A 14,474-nucleotide genomic window follows, 5' to 3' on the forward strand; every position below is an offset into this window, starting at 1 on the left:
TAGCACTACTCCTGCCTTAATCAGGGCAACTTAAATATGCATGTACAGAATTCTTCCAGGCCCTTAGCTTTTAACTTCCTTTTCTGCAACAATATTACCCATCAACCTACCACAATACCCTCCTCTATGATCATACATGTGACCTGTGCTGTTGCATATGTTGGTCACTAGACACATGTGTGTAGTGCTGAAAAAGTGGCTAGTTCGAATTGAGATGTATTCAAAGTATAAAACACACGCTGGATTTCAAAAATTTAGTATAAAAATGTAAAACATCTCAATATTTTTATATTAATGTTTAAATAATAATACTGGGATATTTGCAGTAAATAAATATTTCTTTAAATGCAGGTAGTAGAAGTTTGACAATTATCTATCTGACTCATATTTCTAATGAGCAGTTCTGTTGTAGATATGCCCATGACCAATAACTGCGAACCTTCTATGGTCTCAGTTTAACACTTGATCTTCTCTGACAACCACCCACTACCTGTCCAGCTTTGTCCCTCTAATATACCACCAGGACCTCTGATCCACTGATCCTATTCCTTTCCCACTTTTTTTTTTTTTTTTTTTTTGCTGCACGGGGTCTTAATTGTAGCCGGTGTAATTCTAATTCTCCAGTCAGGCGTCGAACTCTGGCCCCCTCCATTAGGTCTGCTGTACCCATGTACTTTTCCTCTAGTCTATGTTTAGAGATGAATTTTCCTTTCTCCTACCTAAAACCAGTTCTTTTTCATATGAAACAAGTCCTATTTTTTCTCATTCCTTAATATATGGTTTCAGCCATTCCTCCTTTTTTTTTTTTTATCAACAAGTCTCCTTTCTTTTCCCAAGAGTATACAAATGTACCATTTTTCACATACTACAACAAATACCTCTCTTTATCCCATTTTTCACCAGCTTCTGCTCCAGTTCTCTGTTTCCATTTATAGAAAAATCTCAAAAATGATTGCTTATATCCATTGTCTCTATTTTTTCCCTCTAACTACTCTTAAGCTTACCTCAGTAAAACTTCCCCCCTCCATATACAACAACTATTTTGTCAAGATCATCAATAACCACCAACATTCACTTTTGGGTCCTTATGTTACTTGACCTATCACCATCATTTGACTCTGTCATTCATTTCCTGGTGACTTGATACAAATTCTGTACTTCTTTTTCAGGACTATACACCTTCTTGGTTTTCTTCCCATCTTACTCATTGCTCCTTTTCAGTCAGGTTGTCAACATGAAGTACCAGAAGGGTCATTTCTTGGTGTTCTTTTCCTTGCTATCTATACTTAATTCCTTTGTGATCTTATCAGTTTCCATGATTTAACTGCCATCTAAATGTTTGTGACCCCCAAATTCATAACAAATCTTCAGCCTAAATATCTTTTCTGAATTTCATAAACATTTCTCTAACTGCCAAACTGACATTTCCTCTTGGATGTCTAAGAAGCATCTCAAACTCAACATGCCCAAAGCCGAATTTGTTATCTTTCTTCAGCCAAAACCTATTCCTACTACTGTCTTATTATGAGTTGATGATGACTTCATCCTTTAGATTTCTCAGACCAATAATGTTGGTGTCATCCCTGAATCTTTTTTTAAATCTTCCATCCCACATTCTACCTTACTGGAAATTTTATTGCCTCTACTTTCAAAATGTGCAGAGAAGCACTACTTCTCAACACCTCCACTGTCCCCCCACTGGTTTAAGCATCATCATTATTTGCTTGATTTACTACCCTGTCCTAGTAACTAGTAACTGTCCTGCCTAGTAACTAGGCAGTACTCCCCTGCCTCCACACATATCCCCATGTAGTCCATTCTTTACAGAGAAATCAGACTGAGACTTTTAAAATACCTAGTATGCATTATACAACTTTTTTACCCCAAATCCTTCAGTGACTCCCCTGTTGATGCAGAGTGAAAACCAGCATTCTTATAATGAACTAATGAGAACCTATGTGTCAGAGTGCTTCCCTAATGCCATTACTTATTCTGTGACTACATTCCCTACTCCTTGTCCCCCATTTTCACTGTGTTCCAGCCACACTGACCTCTTATTTGTTCCTTAAAAAATCCAGGTATTTGCTACTCCAGCAATTTTGTTCAATCATATCTCAATCAGCTATAACACCTGATGCACAATAAACACAATAAATATCATTGTGTTATAAATATATATATATATGTATGTATATATGTATATAAATGAAGAGCTGAGTTAAAAGAAACAGCATTCTGAAAGTTTTTAAAGCCAGGAAATAGCTTGGCTTTTCTAAAAGGGCAGGTGGGAAGAGATGAAATTGTAGTAACAGATCTCTAATTTAAAGGTTCTCTTAATTGGTTCTCATTGATTAATAGAGTTTTTGAAGTGACTTGGATGAAATTATTCCTGTCCCAATGAGCCATTTTTTAATCATTTCAATTCCTACCATATTAGTTAACTGTAGAATAAGGACTGTACTGATTTTCCAATGTAAATGAAGTCCAATATACAGTTTTATTTTGAAATTATTCTGGGAAATGCTTTAAAACTTTCACCTGTTTAAGACTGTGGGAACTTTCTTTAAATCTGCCCTTCTTCACTACACAGAATCTCGATGCCACTGAAGGTTTTGGAAGAAAATAGGAGCGATTTCCTCCTTCTGTATAATAATAGCTACCACTTATTTAGCATTACGTACCAGGTACTGTGTGCACTTTACTTTTATTATAACATCTACTTTTCTACCACAGCTTTATGGCATAGGTATTATCACTATCAACATGTATTGGACAAAGAATCTAAAGCTCAGAGAGAATAAGTAACTTAAACAATCTAGATGGTGGATTTGTGATTTGAATCCAACTCTAACTAGGACTGTTTTGTTCTCACAATGGACATCTTCATAAAATATTACAATTCAAAAACCTTTCCTTAAGTATACTTTCATGTATATGGGAAACATAATTTATCTAAATTAGAAGGAATCATCATATTTTGTAGCTTCCCTCTGTAGATCTTTCCTGGGCAGATAGCCACCTATCCTAATCTTTGAAAATATTATCTAATGCATTTTTCTCTCTTGATACTGCCTTACTCCCCTGTGGTTCTTTCATCATTAAAATTAGACTTTGAGACCAAGGGTGATTTTTCTATGGAAGGAAGAACAAGAATGAACTCAAATAGAATAAAGAGTCAAAATCTTTCTGCCCTTTGAAGATTTTCCAATTATTCAAATGCAACAGAATGAAAGATGCCTTCCTTCGATAATCTTAAGTCATGTAATATATGATAGATACCTAGACTCTCCTTGCCGGTTATATCATAAGAAATAGCAATTGTATCAGTCTAAATTCTACTATCAATTTTCAACATAATATCATCCACTAGTGGTAGAATGAAATTTATGATGGTATCTGAAAAATAGAAGGAAATACTTATGAGCCTGTATATGGTCATAAGGTCAAACCAAACCCTAGCAAATTAATAGCCACTGAGGGTGTGTGAAACCCCAAATCAGATATAAATTTTACAGTATATTTATTTTACTCAAGTGATTAGCAAAAAAGGATAACCATTACATTGTGATCTAACTATTAGTTTCAATTTTGAGGTAATTTTGTAATACAATGATAAAAATCTGAATGGAAATTGGTAACCTAGAGTTCTAGCTGGAGTTCTAACACAGAATATCAAGTCAATCAAAACTTCCCTGAATTTCAACTGTTTCTAATGGATGGTGTAAAATCCCTGGTGGAAGAAAGGACAATTCTCTTGAAACTTTTTGAAGGAAATATACCCTATAAAAATATTGTCTTATATCAGTATTACTTTTTAAAAATATTTGGTAATGCAGAATAATGTTAGATTTCCAGCTGCTAAATTTCAGAGCACTTTCTGAGAACTATAATCAATCAATATTTCTTTTCAGGAAGAGTATTCATTAGCTACTAATCAGTTAAAATGGCATCATCTTCCAAACAAAGTTTAAAAAGGCACATATGCCAAAAGTTCTTTAGTTTTCTCTTTTTACTGGTGGCATTACACATAACATGTAAGAATGTTGGGTAAAGAATTTTTTTCAGACAATGTCCTGTTCATCATAAACTGAATTCTAGTTCACTTTATAAACTCTATTTACAAAAATCTATTATTTTGAACAGCATGCTGCAAAATTAATCATAATGGGATTAACTACTTTTCTGGGTGGCTATTATAATTATTTCTCTTATAAATATATTCACTAGCTTGATACACCAGTGTTTTATTCCTCACCATTGCTGTCTCTTCAATGTATATTGGACATAAATTGGAGAACCAAGGATATAGGGACCCATGACCTGTACTGTCACTGGCCATATTGCTGAAATTTTATACCTGCTCTTCTATCTTTGCACCAGAAGTGAGACATGGCAGTTCCTACAGTCAATTGCCTAGAACTAGTTGTATAACCCTGCCTAAATTGTTGAATTTTGAAAAGTATGTTGGATGTTGAAAAGTATAGTATTACATATGTCACAAAGGAAACAGGAGCTGAACATTAGTGAACTCTGTGATGTCTATCACAGGCACCTTTGACATATTACAAAATCAAAGTAATTTCTCCAACATTTAGTGTGTACACAACCTAAAGTATAGCCCGTACTACTGCTGAAACCACGAATGCTGCAACATCTCACACTCACTCATTCAACAAATTCTTATTATTCAACAGTTACTATGTGCCGGGTGTGGTGCTGTGTGATAGGGATACAGCAGTGGAAAAACACAATCCTTATCCTCATGGAACTTAAAGTATGGGACGTGAGAAAATGAAAAACCATTACATGGGCCTGTGAAAATTCTGAAGTGAAAGGGATGGGTATTTTGTGTTTAAATTTCAGAGTGCAAATTTATTGAGGAGAAAATTTTAGATGGCATCCACTAGATAAATTGACATTTCAGTAAATGATGTAAATGAAAGATGAGCTTAAAAGAGAAGAATTGAAGTGGAATTAGATGAGGCAGACAAGATGCAAAGATAGCTGAGGAACTTCTGGTTTAAAATGGTACCTGCCTAGCAAATTTGAGGCAGCCTCTCAAATCTCTTTACTCAAATACATATGAAATGTCTCCAAAAATCCATAAAAATCTCAAAACAATACTTAAGCATAAGATTAATGGGCAAAGGATTATTACGCTTACAGGAATTTTCACCAACTATAAGTCAGATGGACTCATCTTAGAACAAAAACAATAAAACCTAACCAAGTTTTACCTCATAAAATAGTGTCTGCTTAATGTGCTTAATAAAACATAGAAAGCTCTTCTTCCCTCCATGAATGACTGACCCTTGTTCAGAATCATGGGGTCTGTACAACCAGCACCTTAAGCCACAATCACTTTATTACACAGAAAAAAATTTGAGGCAATAAGGAACATAAAATATCAATCACATAAACCTACCAGCCATGTAAAACGCAGGATAAAGATACTCAAGTCTGACTGCAGAAGAAAAGGATGGAGGAAAAATTATGGAGAACATAGTAGACATGTGAAGTAGAGGACAGAAATATATCCTACAGATACTGTTACTAAAGAAGCAAACAAAAACCCAGGTACCAGGTAAAATGGAAAGGAATTAACAAACAATAAAAAAAAACCCACAATCCAAGTAGAACACTTTCTGAAGTCACAAAAACAAGCAATAAAAACAACAAAAGCAGAATATAGAGATTGAAATGTTTAATCAAGTTTCTGGCAAAATCAATGTAAAGGTTCTGCACATAAACAGAGTTTGACATGAAGCTGAAATTGAAATGCTTCAGGAAAAATATAGGTTGCCCACAATTGGACATAAAGCACACACATTCCACCTCAACAAGCTAGGGATATTTCTGAATAGTTTGAGGATAAAGCTTTGTGATCTAAGAATTAAATATATGATTAGGTTTTGTTCCATGACTGAGGGGGAAAATGTTTAGATAAATAAATGCTCAGAAATCATGCTCCTCATATACACACTGGAGAAAAGAAAAAAAAAAAAAAAACAAAAACTCAAAGGTGTGCTACACCTGACCTAAATGTGAAACAACATTAAGAGTGCAGAAACTAAAAAAAAAAAATAATAATAATAAGGGTTTCCAAGGGGCTGGTTGTGAGCTCCAAAGCCAGAAAATAAGGAGGAAAGTCTAAACTGATGTAAATCTTTTTTAAAAAGTTAGGTATAAATGTTAAACATTATCCTCGATAATATAGATGGTCCCCAACTTATGGTGGTTTGACATGATTTTTCTAGTTTATGATGGTGTGAATGTAAGATAAATTTGGTAGGAACCATACTTTGAATTCTGAATTTGGTATTTTCCTGGACTAGTTATATGCAGTCAGATACTCTCTGTGATGCTGGACAGCGGTCCCACCTCCGCTCAGTCATTCATGAGATCATGAGCATGAACCACTCATTTGCTTACAGCCATTCAGTATCACACAACCATTTTGTTGTTCAGAATTCTACCTGATAACCATATTGCCATATTCCAATATGCCTTGCTCTGTTTTTAAGTGATTCAGACCTATCACTAGCACTTTATTCACTACATTCCTAAAGTGCCTTTCTTTTCTGGCTGTGAGACAACAAATATGTCTGGTTTTTTATCTACCATATGGAACTTGATTTGTTTTCTAGAGCTGCCATGTAAAATATCACAGCCTAGGTGGTTTAAACAACAAAAATTTATTTTCTCACAGTCTGGAACCTAGAAGCCTAAGATCAAAATATCATCGGGTTTGTTTTTTTCTGAGGTCCTTCTCCCTGGCTTACAATTTGCCATTTTCTCACTGTATCCTTACATAGTTTTCCTTATATTGGATTAGAGCCCATCCTAATGGCCTCATTTTAACGTTGTTGTTGTTCCATTGCTGGGTTATGTCCGACTCTTTGTGACCCTGTGGACCACAGCACACCAGACTCCACCGTCCTCCACTATCTCCAAGAGTGTGCTCAAATTCATGTCCATTGAGTTGGTGATGCTCTCTAACCATCTCATCCTCTGTAGCCCCCTTCTTCTCCTCCCCTCAATCTTTCCCAGCATCAGGGTCTTTTCCAATGAGTCAGCTCTTCACATCAGGTGGCCAAAGTGTTGGAGTTTCTGTATTAGTCCTTCCACTTCTTAAAATGTCCTATCTCCAAACAGAGTCACAATCTGAAGTACTCGAAGTTAGGGCTTCAACATAAGCATATTGGAGGGACACGAATCAGTCCACTACGGAGAATGTTCTGCTCTCAAACTTTTTTGCTACTTTTTATTAATCTTTCATACCTATAGGTGCTAAAGTGCTTTAGAGTTATTATTCATCTGCATTCATTCCTTAGATGACTTCATCTAGTCCAATTACTTTAAAAAGCATCTGTATGCACATGATAACTCAAATGACATCTCTACCATATGCCTCTCTCTGAAAGCCCAACTGCCTAATTTTTGTCTACATCTGGATATTTAATAAAGAGTTCAAAATTAATACAGCCAATGATCATTGAAGAAAAAACACTAATATTGTGCTTGTGTGCATGCTAAATTGCTTCAGTTGTGTCCAACTCTGCAACCCTGTGGACTGTAGCCTGCCAGGCTCCTCTGACCATGGGATTCTCCAGGCAAGAACACTGGAGTGGGTTGCCATTTCCTTCTTGGGGGGATCTTTCTGACCCAGGGATCAAACCCACACCTCTTATGTCTCCTGCATTGGCAGGCAGGTTCTTTACCACTAGTACCACCTGGGAAGCTAATATTGTTCTTACCACATGCCAATCACTTTTCAAAGACTATACATAAACTTATGAAGCAGTTAGCATTTTTCTCACTTTACATTTGAAAATACTGAAGCAACAGCTGGATATATAAATAACCAAATTCACACAGAAGATAAATAGCATCCCAGATTTGAATGAAGGGATATTGGTTCCGGAACCCACATACTTCACAGTACATCAAATCACCTCTTCTAATCAGTCTATGTTTTCATTATCTGGGTATATATCGACTCCCTTTTATTAGAAGAGAAATGTCTTGAAGGCATATTTACCCCCAATCCATCTCTAGAACAATATAAATTGTAGAGAGAAAAGAACATCAGACTGAACACCTCCATTTTCTCTGCCCTGCCCAGCCCTCTACTAGATTCTTAAAACATATTGTTGAATAACCTTAAGAGGAATTTTATGCAATGTTTGGAAGTTCATGTTTATCAATAGAAACTGATGTTTATCAATTCCTACCTTTCTCCTGAATGCCCACTTTCTAAAGAAACCTATAAAATCTTAAAATAGAAGAGTATAATAAGCAATCTTCTTTGGATACAATTTAAACATGCTGACTCCCAACTGATTCAACATGGAGTGCTAGAACTCAGGATCTAGCTGATATCAGTGATCCCTTTTGTTTGTTGAAAGCACTGAAACTAGAGACATTTGAGGCCCTTTCTCTATCACTCTTCCTTTTTAAGAATCATGGCATGATATAACTGCAGGCTTTCAAGATGTCATTCAGTTCTTTATATGTGCCAAGATCTCTCCCACCTATAAGTTGTTTCCCAACTTCTCTGTTGCCTAGAATTCTCATCTTCTTACTCACAGGGCCAACTCTACTTAAACTATTTTTTATAATTATTGGCTATGTTAATCAGTAACTTCAGGTGTTTATTCAAAGTTTACCTTGCCAGATGACCTTATCTAAAGTTTCAATCCAACTCCTCCTCATGCCCTCAACACCAATATTTCTTATGTCCCTTTCTGGTTTAATTTTTATTTTTTAGTAATTATTATACTCAAACCCATTAAATTGTTCTTTCTTGTTTGTGGTTTGCTCTCCACACTTTGAAGTAAACACCATGATGGCAATGCTTTCTATTTCCTCTGTTTCTACTGTATCAAGTGTCTAGTACATAACAAGTATGTTATAAATATTTGCTGAACTGAATATCAAATACATTTCTAGCTCATTCATTTATTCAACAAATATTTAGTAAGCATCTATTATACTCCAGACAATATTCTAGGTATTGAGGATACAATGGAGAACAAGACTGATATTACTTCACTCAAACCACTTATATTTACATGTGCAAATAAGTCAGGTAAACAGACATTTACAGGATAATACAATATAAGAACATGATAGGTAGTAGTAAACAGAAGTAACTGTGGAGGTGCATTAGGGGAGAATTTGATCCAGTTTATGGGATCAAGGGACACTTCTAAGAGCTGAAGTTAGTTAGTAAAGAAGTTAAGCACGTGGATTTCTAACGTAGATCATGTGAATTAGAGGTCAGTCAACTTTTATCTGTGAAGAGCCAGAGAGTAAATATCTTAAGCTGGTGAGTCACATATGGTCCCTCTCACAACTATTCAAATTTGCCTCCTAGCAAAAGCAGTCATAGACACTGCAGGGACAAATGGGCAGGGCTCTTCGCCAATAAAACTATAATGACAAAAACAGGTGGAAAGAAAAACTGAATTTTGATGACTTCTAATCTGAAACCCATGGATTTCAAACTATTTTTTTAACTAATAGAAACTTTTTTTTAAATACAAATTTTATGTGGAATACCAATAACTAATGAAACAAAATTGGAGTGGTTTTGATTGAAACTAGGTTCAGAATATAAAGACCTTTATCTTCCTTTCCAGGTGAATAGAGAAATAAGAGTAACTCCCAGCTACAGGATAAGAATTATCCACTTCATCTTTTTTCTTGCTTGACTTCCTCCCCATCTCTTACATAAACAGTTGGGGCCAGTAAGGTTGTTCTCTATGAAATAATCAAACCTAGTAAATTTGATGTTCAAAAAGAGTAACCTGGATCAACTTACCAGGATATTAAAGATGATGCTATGGATTGAGTTGTGTCCCCTAAAATTCATATGTTGAAGATCAAACCCCAAATGTGACAGTATTTGGAATACAGCCTGTGAGGAGATAATTAAGATTAAATGAGGCCATGAGGGTTCGGCCCTGATTAGTGTCCTTATAAGAAGAGACACATGTCCTTAAGAGACACATGAAAGAAAGGCACATTAGTGTCCTTATAAGAAGAAGACACACTTCTTTTAAGTTTCCTTATAAGAAGAGACACATATAGAAGAGACACTCTTTCTACCTGTGCATTCACCAAAAAAAAAAAAGCCATGGAAGCATACAGCAAACTAGGATGAGTGGTCTCACAAGAAATTAACCATGCTGGCACCATGATCTCAGACTTCCATCATCTAGCACTTTGAGAAATAAATTTCCATTATTTAAGTCAACCAGTCTATAGTCTAGAGTTACACAAACCTAAGTAGACTAAGACAGACACTTGTCAAAGAAACACTGAGCTGGAGTTCTCTGTCATTTCAATATCAAAGTCCATCTTTGACTTTTCACAAGTCTTTTTTGTCCAGCTGCTCCCTCAATACCAGAAACTCTTTTCAAGGCAGCACTTACTGTTTTTATTTTCTTGCTGAGTCGTTCAATTAACCCAAATGGTTTCTGACTACTTACTGCTGCTCTAGCTTTGGAGGGGAACTTGTGTAAAAATGAGCAAATGTTACCTCAGGGATCACCATTACTCATCCTGATGTCGTAAGAGGTATTCTTAGTCAAGGAAGTCATCCTTAAACTACTGCCTCTCCAACATGTCTCTCTTCCCTGGGCCCATGCTGTTATTCTCTGGGGAAGGTGATATAATGAACAGGCAAGGCACATGCATGACTGCTGGCTCTGACTAAGAAATTAGCAGAGCTGAACGCTAAGTAGAAGTATGTAGCAGAAGAGCTTTTTAACAGCCCAGAAGTCACACAGAGGACGCTGTGAGGACTGTCTGGGAGTTGCTTGGTAAGTATGCACAGCCTCTTGCTTGTCTTGACATTAGAGCTGCTGTGAATGATCCACTTAATAATACTCTTGGGGAGTCTTTGATAAGCATCCTGGGCTCTCTAAGGGTTACCTCCATTAAAACTACAGAAACATTCTCAGCCAGATCTGAATGAGTGGGAGATGCCTTTTCTCTGTGATCTGAAAAGTGTTTATTATAAAGTCATTCATCCAAGGTCCTCATGACACATAATTTCTTCACAAGAGGCATGGGATATGGGTAGCAACTTTGATGACAACATAGAAATCCAGATTTCCCACCTCGGCTTGTCCTGTTCAGGGTAGGAATTGGAGACCCATTGTCCTGGCCGATGCTGAGGAATAACTACAGGAAGGTACAACTGTGACCACCAACTCTTTTTATAATGGGTCCTCAAACTGCTGAGGAATTCAAAAGTTGAAGGTGGCACAAAAGACCTGGTGGTAAGGTTATAACACAGAGTGCCTACCAAAAATGAGAAATCACATGCCCAAGTAAGGTATTTCCTTTTCCAAAAGCAGTCTCCTCGAAGTTCAGACTTCTGACACCAGTGTTGAAAGTGCACAGATAATTTTCTGGAATCCCTTTTGGAAATTAACTTACATTCTATTGAATATTCTCCATGTTAGACATATGTCCTTCTTAGCTTTCAATTAGATTGTTTGTAGCAGCCAACATATAATTGGAGCCTTTTTTCAATGAATTTGTCAGCTAAGCTAATTAATAATACTTTAGAACTCAAAACCATATGAGACTGGAAAGTAATGAAACATTTACTACAGGGTCAGAGAATTCACTTTGATGGAACTTTCCAAAGAGACATCCAAGGAAGTTTGGAGCAAAAGCAGTATAACCAAGATGTATTTGACCTTGAGGTCTTGTCCAAGTAGTAGATCATGTTGGGGAGATTAGAAGCAGCCAAATCTAATGACCATTGAGGTCACAGTAGGGAATTTAGATTTATTCTGAATATAAAGGAAGCTCTTGGCATGGTTTATGCAGAGGAGTGGCCTACCATGGATTACTTTTATGCTCTGGTCAAAATGGATGAGAAGGGAGCTGAGTGATTCTGAATCACACAGCTGTTGCCATTGCCCAGGTAAAATGTGGACGGTAGTTGGGTTAGTGACAACAGAGACTGAGAAAAGTGACCAGAATTAAGAGCTATGTAGGACATAAAACTAAGAGGTAACACAGGCTAGCATTTACAGCACTCCGGCTTATATGTCCCTCAGTATATACTTGTTGCATTATGCCAAAATGCAGATGAATTTGCTGATTAGCTGGCTTAACAGGGGCTTCCCCTGTGGCTCAGCTGGTAAATAATCTGCACATAATGCAGGAGACCTGGGTTCGATCCCTGGGTTGGGAAGATCCCCTGGAGAAGGGCAAGGCTACCTACTTCAGTATTCTGACCTGGATAATTGCATGGACTGTATAGCCCATGGGGTCTGAAAGAGTTGGACACAACTGAGCAAGTTTCACTTTCTCTTTGGCTTAACAGAAGGGTAAACCCAAGAGAATGGTTGAACTGCATAAACTGTATATTTCTAGGATTAATGTACTTGTTTATACCCAGTGGTGAACAACTAGTGATTTTACAACAGTGATTCCTAAAAGAATATGACTTAGGATATTCTTATCTGAGCGCTGTAGTTATATCTGAATAGATGGAGCCCGTCATTCCTGATCATTTATGTGTGCAGTCAGATTCAAAGTGAGTTTCAGCTTCCATCTGAGCAGAGTGCTTTTTATAGTGATTGCTAATTTGGCAGGACTCACTTTTTGGTGGGAGTGCTTGATAAATTGTTTCTTTGAATGGAAATGGTCCTAATTAATTTCTCTGTGAATTATTCTTCCCTGGTATCAGCTGTTGCTGTGGCACTGATTCCTTCTCATTACGACACACTGACCTGTTATTAATTATTTCTAGTTAGAAATGCTAACGCTATCTCTTGGAACTTTGTTCTGGAAGAGGGAGCCCCGGTTGGAACACAAACCAGCAGATGAACATGTCATCTGCATTGGAAGATGTTTTGGAGAGGCCCCAGCAGCACGGGTCTCATTGTCTATGGGACAGACCCATATGCCTCTGTACCCTGTCCACACTGGCCAGCTGCAGCGCCAGAATGAATCCTGTCCCTTCAGAAAGCAGCCAGGCTCAGTTGCTGATTGGAAGGGTATTCTTAGAGATATCCTCCACAGCAAGGTCACTTCATATTAAGACAAAAATCAATTCCAAGGTTGAAAGGACCTTCACAGGGAAACCCACTTGTGAGATTTCAGCTGAGTGCTACATCAAAGATGACAAAACTCTTGTTTGATTCCACGGAGAAAGGAAATGAGGTGAGATAGTCACTTGCAACTGGATAACAGAGCAAGTGGTTATTATTGCTGTTGTATAGATATCTACTTGATTATCAATATAAAGAAACTATCTGTGGCAGGAAAAAAAAAGTATGTTTTGAGCCCACCCTTGCCTCTTCCTTGACATGAAAGAAGAATACATTTCCCCAGTCTCCAAGGAGTTTGTGGGGACCATTTGGCTGAGTTCTGGTTAGTGGGAATACGTGCAGAAGTGATGAGATGTTTCTACTGTGATGCAGATAAGAGTGAAGGCGTCCTTCTCTAGGCTGTCTCTCTCTCACAACTTTAGGCAAAAATGGAAACAAAGCACTCAGTGATGACGGTAGTGCAAAATGGTCATGCAAAGGTGTCTCAGTCACTAATTAAAAGTGAACCATTGAATGATGGTGTGAGAAACATCTCTTTGAACCACTGATATTTGGGAGGCTGGTTTTTTTTTTTTTTTATCTTAGCATATCCTGGGTAAAACAGTACCTTTAAATAATCATAATGCTATTAGTAGCAGCACCATTTGTAGACCACACAATTATGTGTATGCATTGTGCTGAGCACTTGACAAAAGACATTTCATACTATCCTCACACAGAGAATTTTCCAGGTCAGTATTACACTCTGCATTCCATAAATTAAAAAGTAGACAAATAAAAGTTTTGGTTCAAGGTCTCACACCTAGTAAGCATGTCACAATCGACTTGCCTGGTTCTAAATATCATTTTCATTATACTATAGTTGGCCCTGAGTGCTCACATTTCAACTGGTCGCTACCATATTTTATAGGCACTTTTGCACTGTTGGAACTTCCTAATGGTAAGGGTTCTCATAGCCTTAGGAAGATAATGGGAATAATTTGAAATAAATTAATGGATTAAAAAATACTGATCCAAATATAAAGGAACATAGTACCATATATCTTTCCAATATAAATGCCACTAAAATCCATTTCAGAAACCTATGACCAAGATCAAAATTCTGGATGGTTCCCTCAGCTATTTTCATCTTAAAAACCACAGCAGCCCAAAGCAGCTATTCTCAATAGACTGAAGACCCAACAGACCACTTAATTTCTAGGAAGCCATCATAAAGGCACGTGGTTGCCAAATTAGCTTTCTGGTGTTCTTGTCACGTAGATGAGATGTGTACAAGTAGTACAACAAGTCGAAATGGATTTTTAAAAATTCACATTTTTCAGAAAGGGCTATTGTTTAATTTAGATAATATTTAGTATTCACAATGGTCATCAACTATAGAAGATATTAATT

The sequence above is a fragment of the Dama dama genome, chromosome X (assembly GCF_033118175.1).
Source record: "Dama dama isolate Ldn47 chromosome X, ASM3311817v1, whole genome shotgun sequence".
Classification (NCBI taxonomy): Eukaryota; Metazoa; Chordata; class Mammalia; order Artiodactyla; family Cervidae; genus Dama; species Dama dama.